An 8605-nucleotide genomic window follows, 5' to 3' on the forward strand; every position below is an offset into this window, starting at 1 on the left:
GGAGACCTGCCCTGCAGAAGTGATTAGTTTGATTTCTTCACCACCCACATCTGAAGGGGTGGAAAAGCGTTCATCATCCTGCGAGCACCATATGAGAAAGGTGGCATTGAAGCTAATGCACTTCTCTTAACAGTAGGGGGGTTAAAGTACTCATATGAGTATGCAGAGAACTGGTTTGAGGATTTATGAACATAATGATTTGAGGAGTATCGCTCATAATCATATTCTTTGTAGTTTCCCTGCATGTTAGACGCATAAGCACGGGTACGAGCATAGTTTTGACCAGTTGAGGATTTTGATCCTCTTGAAGACTTTGGTCCTCCTGAGGAATTTGATCTGGGGTTCAGATTCTTCAGAGGTGATGTCATGAGAACATTCACTTGAAGATTTTCAAGACAACTTTTGGGAACCCAGATTTTCCTCAGAGGAGGGCCATTCCTGCAGTTAGTTCCACCATATCGAGCAAATAATTCACCAGATTGATTTTTGAACAGTTTATAGTTCGAATCAAATGACTCATCCGAGGAATAGGATAATTCACATGAGAAGCCAGTGAGATTAGATGGATCAAAAGGAGGTCCGGTAGCAGCAACCCATGAGGTTTTGGGATACTGCTCCGGTTTCCAATAAGATCCATTAGCATTTAGTTTTCTCTCAAAGGCAATTCCTTCTTTCCTTGGTTTCCTGTTCAAGATCTGCTTTTTGAGCACATCACAAAGGATTTGGTGTCCTTTGAGGCTTTTGTACATGCCTGTCACATACAATTCCTTCAACCCTGCATTTTCATCAGTAACATTTGTGTTCTCCTCAAGTGAGGAAATAGACACAACAGGAGCAGTTGAAGAATTTGTAGCATTTGATGATTCTGGTGAGGAATTTGCAGTTTCACGTTCAATGCATTTAAGACATGGAGGAATAAATTCAACTTGACTAGCGCTAATCTGTTGAGCTAGTAATGAATCCTTTTCCATACGAAGATCATCATAAGACATCCTCAGCTTCTCAAGATCAAGCTTCCTTTGAAAAAATTCGTAGGAAAGCTTCTCATGATCAGTGAGGAGTGTATCATAACGATCCTGAAGAATATCAAATCTAGACTGAAGATTTTTCAAGTCATCAGCGAGGATTTGATTAAGATTCATTTCATCATTCAACAGATCATCACTTTTGTCTAGCAGTTTTTGAAGCTTTTCCAGAGCAGTTTGTTGTTTAGTGGCAATGATGGCAAGTTTACTGTAACTGGGTTTTTTGTAATCATCATGTTCATAGTCACTTGAATCAGAGGAGGAGGCATTATATGATACCTTTGAAACTTTCGCCATGAAGCAATAGGTTGGAGCGAAGTCATCAGCATATTCATCAGTATGGATGGTGCAATCATTTTGTTCAAGATTGAAGATTGACTTGCTGATGAAAGTGGTTGCTAGTGCAAGACTAGCCTGTCCGGATTCTGAGTCTTCTCCAGAGCCTTCTTCTTCATCACATTCCTCTGACTCTGCCTCGGAATACATTTCCTTGCCAATAAGTGCCCGAGCCTTTCTGAAGCTAGTCTTCTTGTGTGAGGAGGACTTTGAAGATGAGGATTTTGAAGATTTCTTCTTCTTCTTTGAGTCATCAGAACTGTCATCCTTGTATTTCTTCTTCTTTGATTCCTTTCCCAGCGAGGACAATCAGCAATGTAATGACCTGATTTCTTGCACTTGTGAGAGGTCCGTTTCTTGTAATCCTCAGATGCAGATTCTGATTTCCTCATGTCTCTTCTTGATGATTTACCGAACTGGCCTCGTCCTGTAAATCTCTGGAATTTCCTCACAAGCATTGCAAGTTCCTGACCAAATTCTTTGGGGTCACAACTGCTGTCATCTGTGTCTTCTTCTTCAGATGAGGAAATTGCTCTTGCCTTCAGTGCACGTGGTCTGGAATAGCTTTGTCCATATAGATCTCTCTTTTCTTCTAGTTGGAATTCATGAGTATTTAGCCTTTCGAGGATATCAGCAGGATCTAGCATCTTGTTGTCTGGTCTTTCTTGAATCATCAGAACGAAAGTGTCAAATGAAGAATCCAAAGATCTCAGCAATTTCTTCACAACTTCGTGATCAGTGATGTCTCGAGCTCCCAGTGCTTGCAGTTCATTTGATATGTCAGTGAGGCGATCAAAGGTGTCTTGGCAGCTTTCATTGTCATGTCTCTTGAAGCGATTGAAGAGATTGCGAAGAATATCAACACGAGAGTCACATTGGGTTGATACTCCTTCATTTACCTTGCACAGTCTCTCCCAGATCAGTGTTGCAGAGCCTAAGGCACTTACTCTTCCAAACTGGCCAGGGCTCAGATGACCACAGATGATGTTCTTCGCTTGAGAATCGAGTTGCTTGAATTTCTTCACATCAGCTGCAGTGACACTAGCAGAAATGATGGGGACACCATTTTCCACAATATACCAGAGATCATTGTCTATAGCTTGTAGATGCATTTGCATTTTGTTCTTCCAGAAGGGAAAGTTCTTTCCCTCGTAGGTAGGATATGCTGCAGTCACCTTAAACATGCCTGCTGTCGACATAACTAAAACTCCAGGTGGTTAAACCAAAATCACACAGAACAAGGGAGTACCTTGCTCTGGTACCAATTGAAAGTGCGTTATATCGACTAGAGGGGGGTGAATAGGAGATTTTTAGAATTTCATCACTGAGGAAATTCCTTTTGAGGAAATTCCTCACTAATGACTAACTTACAGCGGAAACAGTTAAGGATCAGTCGTGCAAACGTTCACCACAGCAGTATTACAGAGTGAAGATTATGAAAATAGATTGCACAGTAAGCAGGCACGCAGAATACAGATGATGATTAACTCAAGTGAAGAATTTGGGGTTGAGGAAATTCAGAGAAAGTCTTCAGCAAATTCTTCAAACAGTCACAGTGAAAGTCATCAACACATAATATAGCGAATGTAAAGAGTTGAGGAATTAGAACCCGATTCTTGGTGAAGACTATTGTTGATGACCCAGTTCCAACTGCTATGACAGTTGTACATCTGGTTTGGAGCGGCTTGGTATTGAAACCAAAGGACACCCAGTCCCGGGACACACAGTCCCTATCGTATTCTCCTTGAGTTAAGGACACACAGTCCTCGCCCAACACTCGTGGTAAGTCTTCAGGGCAGACTTCCAAACCCTCGCAAACTCGGTCACCCGGCTATCCACAATTGACTGCTCGATTGCTCTAGAACATGACGCCTAACCATCTGGAGGATGCACAGTCCTCAAAGGTAAAAGGCTTCAGTCCCACACAGGAACAACTTCTTCAGTGATGTTCAATCACTAGGTTTGGTTTGTGGTTTCGGTGGGTGGTGTATTTCCTCACTGATGATTTACTCTCGAAGGCTCTGAGGAATTGGGTTGCTCTTATGACAAGTGTCAGTTTCTAACGGAGCAGCCGACCAGCTAGTGGTTGTGGGGGGTGGCTATTTATAGCCTGGGAGCATCCCGACATGATTTGACACTAATGCCCTTAAATAATATGACCGTTGGAGTGGATAAGACCAGTGACTTGGCATGGTTATCGAAACAGTCGGGACCCTCAACTGTGAGAGTCCTCATGTCACTTATATTCCTCACTTGAGGCTTTTGGTAGGATTTGGCTTGGGTTGAGCATCATGAGGAAATCCATTCCATAGTGTTACTTTGACCCCCTTTAACAGTACGGTGTTCCTATTCATCAAATGCGAAGAAAGTAAAACAGAGAGCCAAAATCTTCACGCTTCAATTTCTTCAGAATGATTTTCTTCAAGAACCACTGGTCTTCTCAATATCAATATCTTCATGAGGAATATCAATTTCATCGCAGATTCCTCGCAATTCATTTCTTCAGCTTCAGACCAATTTCTTCAACTAAAGATATACATTTTTAGGGGTCGATATTCTTCAAATATCTCAAACTCCTCAATGACTTATAGATCCTGTGTACACTTATAAACACATTAGATACTTAACCTATAAGTCTCCAAACCACCAAAATCACTAAGGGGCACTAGATGCACTTACAGAGCCTGCATTACCTCGATGTGCCGCGGGCGGTCATTCTGAAACAATGGCCTGCGACTAGAGATCGGCTGGTCTCTTGCAGCCTGACCGTCGAGTTTACGTTGGAGCCTCTCGAGGCGCTCGCGCTCGGCCAGGTTGGCCAGTTGCGCCTTCTCCAGGGGGATCTCCTGAGCGGCATTCCCGGTGATAGGGGTGCAAAAGACTTGGTCGCTCCTCCGCCGTAGTTCTTCATGTTGCTGCTTAGTGAGCGGTTATGGAATGTGGTTGTTCCTGTTGCCGCGATGAGGCTCCCTGCCATCACACTCGAGAGAGTTATCTGCGGCGAGGTCAGGATTATTTCCCATGTTGGTGTCGGGCATCAAGATCTCTCCTGCAACCCAGTTGTTGCCACAGTCGGAGTCACCGAGTGACCCCTCGCTCAACGAAGGGAAGAGGCTGACGCTAAGCTCATGATAGTTGAGCATGGCCACCTGTTCGGAGATGGCCTGGTTGGCCATAGCGTGCTTAATCCATCGCTGCATCTGCGAGCGCCCGGAGCACTTGCGGAAGGACGGCAGCGAGTCATGGCGATGCCGAATGATATGGCACCGATGGCTGTTGGATTACGAGTCCATGTGCTACTGCGCTGAAATGTGACACACCTTGCACGGGGAGGGCATCGGTATCTAGTGGTGCATCCCGCAGCCACGCCAAATCATCGACGATGAAGCTGAAGGAACTGAACAGGATCTCTCCGTCGAGTGTCATCATGCTGACGAAAGTGTGAAAAATCTCCAACCGTGCTGGATTTGCTAGAAGCATAGCCCATAGTGGGCACCAACTGTCCTGGGAATGATACTGACAATAATACCAGGGGTACGAACTAAGGGGCGAAGTCTAGCTAGGCGCAGTGGATGCACTCAGATTTACGAGTTTAGGCCCCACTTGGAAGTGGTAATAGCCCTACGTCTTGAGCCCTGACGCTGATGTTTTATTATGGGCGGTGTAAAGAATTACAAGTGTTGAATCCTTGAGCGTGTACCCAAGAGTGGCTTATATAGTGTCTGCCATGACCTGTGGAGCATCATTACAAGGCAATAAATGGTAATAAATAAGGAATTTACTAGAAACGACATCTTTAACTGTTGTTTTTACTGGTAACGTGAGTCTTCCTTGCACTTCATGTGGTGGATTAAGTCCTTAGCCGTTGCTACCTCTTAGGTGCCTTCACCTTGCTGTAGGCCAAGTGATATGATGCATCGGACTGGCACGAGGGGATCCGAGTGACTCCAGGAAGACTGAGTGACGTTTGCTCAACCTAATGAGGTCGAGGCTATCTCGACGACTTTAAGGACACTGATGATTGTCGGGGGTCCTAGGCAGGCCCAAGGAAACAGGTCCCTAGCCCTACCCTTAATGTATAACCCGACCAGCACGCGACCTTGGGACGGTGTTGCTCTACCACCGTGACCACTGCCTCCCGGGGGAAGGGTGTCGTTGCATACACCGGTATCACGGCCCTTGAGCCCCAAGCTGGCGCTCATCTCACTTCGGCATAGCAGGTCGCGTCAGGCGCCCTTGTCAGATCAGGCTTGGGGGCTAGCACCTGGAGCCGCCTGGCTTGGTCGATGTGATGAGGGGGCGCTCGGACACCCCATGGAGGCACGCCTTGGCATGCATCGACGAGCCGGTAGTATGGAGCCAAGCATCGAGGGCACAGGAGTTCGCCGCTCAAGAGATCAACAAGCTGAAAGGGGTGTGGGCCATGCGTGCCTGCAAAAGCATCTGGATCCCGCGAGCTCATGAAGCCTCACGAGCGAGCCGCCCCCCACCAAAGGGGTAGACCCCTGCGGCACATGATGTCAAGCTGCCTGACGTGCCCACGGTAGCTTGGCCATCAAGTTTCCGGTATTTTGCATCGCCCCAAGCGGGCGTTTCCTCGATATGTAATGAACTTGATTAACCTTCACTTGAGATGGTGTCCTTTGTCTAAATATTAAGCTATATTGTCTCCGCACTGCCGGGGGCTGGCGCTCCCCCGCAACCGCCTTGTGATGGTTCCGTGGTAGGGGGTAGACATGGCGTATGTGTCGGGACTTGTCCTCGCAGCATCGAGAATCTTAGTGATCGAGCTTTGGCTCACGGGCTGGCCACCCGTGTGAGTCATGTCACCAAGGTCCTTAGTTTCATGCCCTCCGGGAGAACGATCGCACGTAGAGGGAGGGAATGTGGCTTTGCTCGCACTACCGTGGGGCAGGCTGCTTGTTCTGTCCCGTAACAACTCACCTAACGATAGGCTCTTGTGGCCACACGGGGCGCGATGGCGCTCATGTTTGGGCCACAGGATTGTTGTGCCGATATGCGCACTCCCATGTTGAAACGCATGGAAGCACCTGAGGACTGCGTTGGGTCCTCTTAAGCCTTGGGCCTGGGGTGTCTGCCCAATCGTCATCGCCCGTGACACTCTCACGTAAGAATGAGTGGGCTGTATACGCCCAGAGCCTCATAAGTGGAAGCTCACGACGAGCCGTGCTGTGGCCTCGGTGTAGGGCTCCTGCCCACACTCAAGTGGAAGTCCCTATGCTCCGTGCTAGCGGAATGAATATCAAACCGCGACAATGCCCACACCCTATTGGAATCCCCTTGCATCGTTCCTAGGGAACAATCAAAGAAGACGTCCTATGGGCTACAACTAACTCAGGCTCACCCATGCAGGACACGGCAGTCGCACTTCTTTTAGGCTGACCCGTGCTGAATACGAGAGCTGCATTTCTTTCTAGGTTGACCTGTGCTGGATACGACATCCGATTTTCTTCCTTTATTTTTTTGAGTTGTGAACGAGCTCACAAGGCTGACTCGTGCCAGACATGGGAGCCGTACCTCCCGTTTTTGGGATTGTGAACAATTTCACCTCGGGTTTTAACGAAAGTTTTTGTCTTCTAGTTTTCGCGGAGTTTCCTTGGTTTTCTTTCTTTTGACCATGCCCACGCCTAGGGTGGAAGACAACAAAGAATGTCCTCGGGGACCTAGCAACCTTAGGGTGGAAGGCCCTCGGTCCGGCAGCCATAGGTCCCCCTCCACGGCATGCGCCCTCTCGCTTTATGTTGGGCCTCACGCTCGCGGCGGCAGGGTATGGTGCCTTCACCTGGGTCTACCCCGACGTTGTTGGGAACCTAGAGAACTGGGTTCAAGCTCGCGGGCATACCCATGCGCACGTCACCTCATCAAGGCCCTTGGGGTTATATATTTCTCGTGTGACGCCCAAATGTGAACGGGAAGCACGTACCCTTCGAGACAAGGTGTTCTCTCGGCAGGACTTCCCTCAAGGGGCCTCGCAAGGCGGGCCCCACAAGAAGTGACACCTCGCACAAGCCGCTAACGCGATGAAGGAGAGCCCCCGAGCGTCTTACCTCCCGAGCCCTCGTACTCAAGCTCAGGGGATAGGCCTTAGTGTCGCGAGGCGTCGGGATGACATTGGAGAGGGTTCAAGTTGAAAAAACATTACCAAGGAGAAGTTTATTTTCGACCCAAAATAGCAGTCAATTTGAAGCATGAAGGACATAACCTTTTTTTACACGCCCCACGAGACCATCTTGTTGCATTATAGGAAAGGGGAGGCGACGCAAAAAAGAGATTGGGCTCTTGAATCACCACCGCCAGGGACCTCAACACTAGCATCGCCCGCTCTTAGTCGAAGCCCTCCTCCTCCTTGACGTCGGCACCCGAGGAGCCATCGGAGTCGCTGATGAGGATATGTACCTAGGGTACGGTCATAGTCTTGGCGTACATGTCCTACCTAAGGACACTACATTGGTAGACTTAAAGACTACAAGGAAGACTCCAACTGGAATCACCATGGCACACGAGTCACTCGACACTGCATTCACTCGGAGGTTTCTCCCTCCATTTGACATTTGCCTTTCACTCGAAAGAACTAGAAGCCAGTCTACAACAGAAGATCACAAGCCACTCCAGGGAGACCAATGGGGAAACATTCGACTGGTCGCCATAAGTAGCATTTATTATGTATGTTACCAGTAACATTTACCTTTATTACCATGACTGAACCCTTGGTTACCGGGGATTGATGAGGGACAACACACTCTATATAAGCCACCTCTCCCCTCTGGCACATGGGTTCAACGCCCTTGTGACCTACACATTACACACGACAGAAGCTCCTGAGCACTGAGACGTAGGGCTATTACCTCCACGACAGGGGCCTGAAGTCATACATTCATGTGTACAATCTCACCATAAATAGGACTCTGCCCTCCTCCTTACGTAGCCCTAACTTCTACTACCAGACTTGTTCCCACGGTAGTTGGCGCCCACCATGGGGTAGGTGTCTAAGCGACTTCCGACGAGTTTGCAATTTTCTCCTTCATCATGTCTTCCGAAGGCGGTTTGTTCCTAGGCCATGCTACGGCGACAGAAATCTTCTCTCGTCTCTTGAGCTTGCGTTGGTTTTTCCCTTGAAGAGGAAAGGGCGATGCAGCACAGGAGCAGTAAGTATTTCCCTCAGTTTGAGAACCAAGGTATCAATCCAGTAGGAGAATCTCGTCAAGTCCAGAGTACCTGCACAA

This window comes from Hordeum vulgare, chromosome 6H (assembly GCF_904849725.1).
Source record: "Hordeum vulgare subsp. vulgare chromosome 6H, MorexV3_pseudomolecules_assembly, whole genome shotgun sequence".
Taxonomy (NCBI): Eukaryota; Viridiplantae; Streptophyta; class Magnoliopsida; order Poales; family Poaceae; genus Hordeum; species Hordeum vulgare.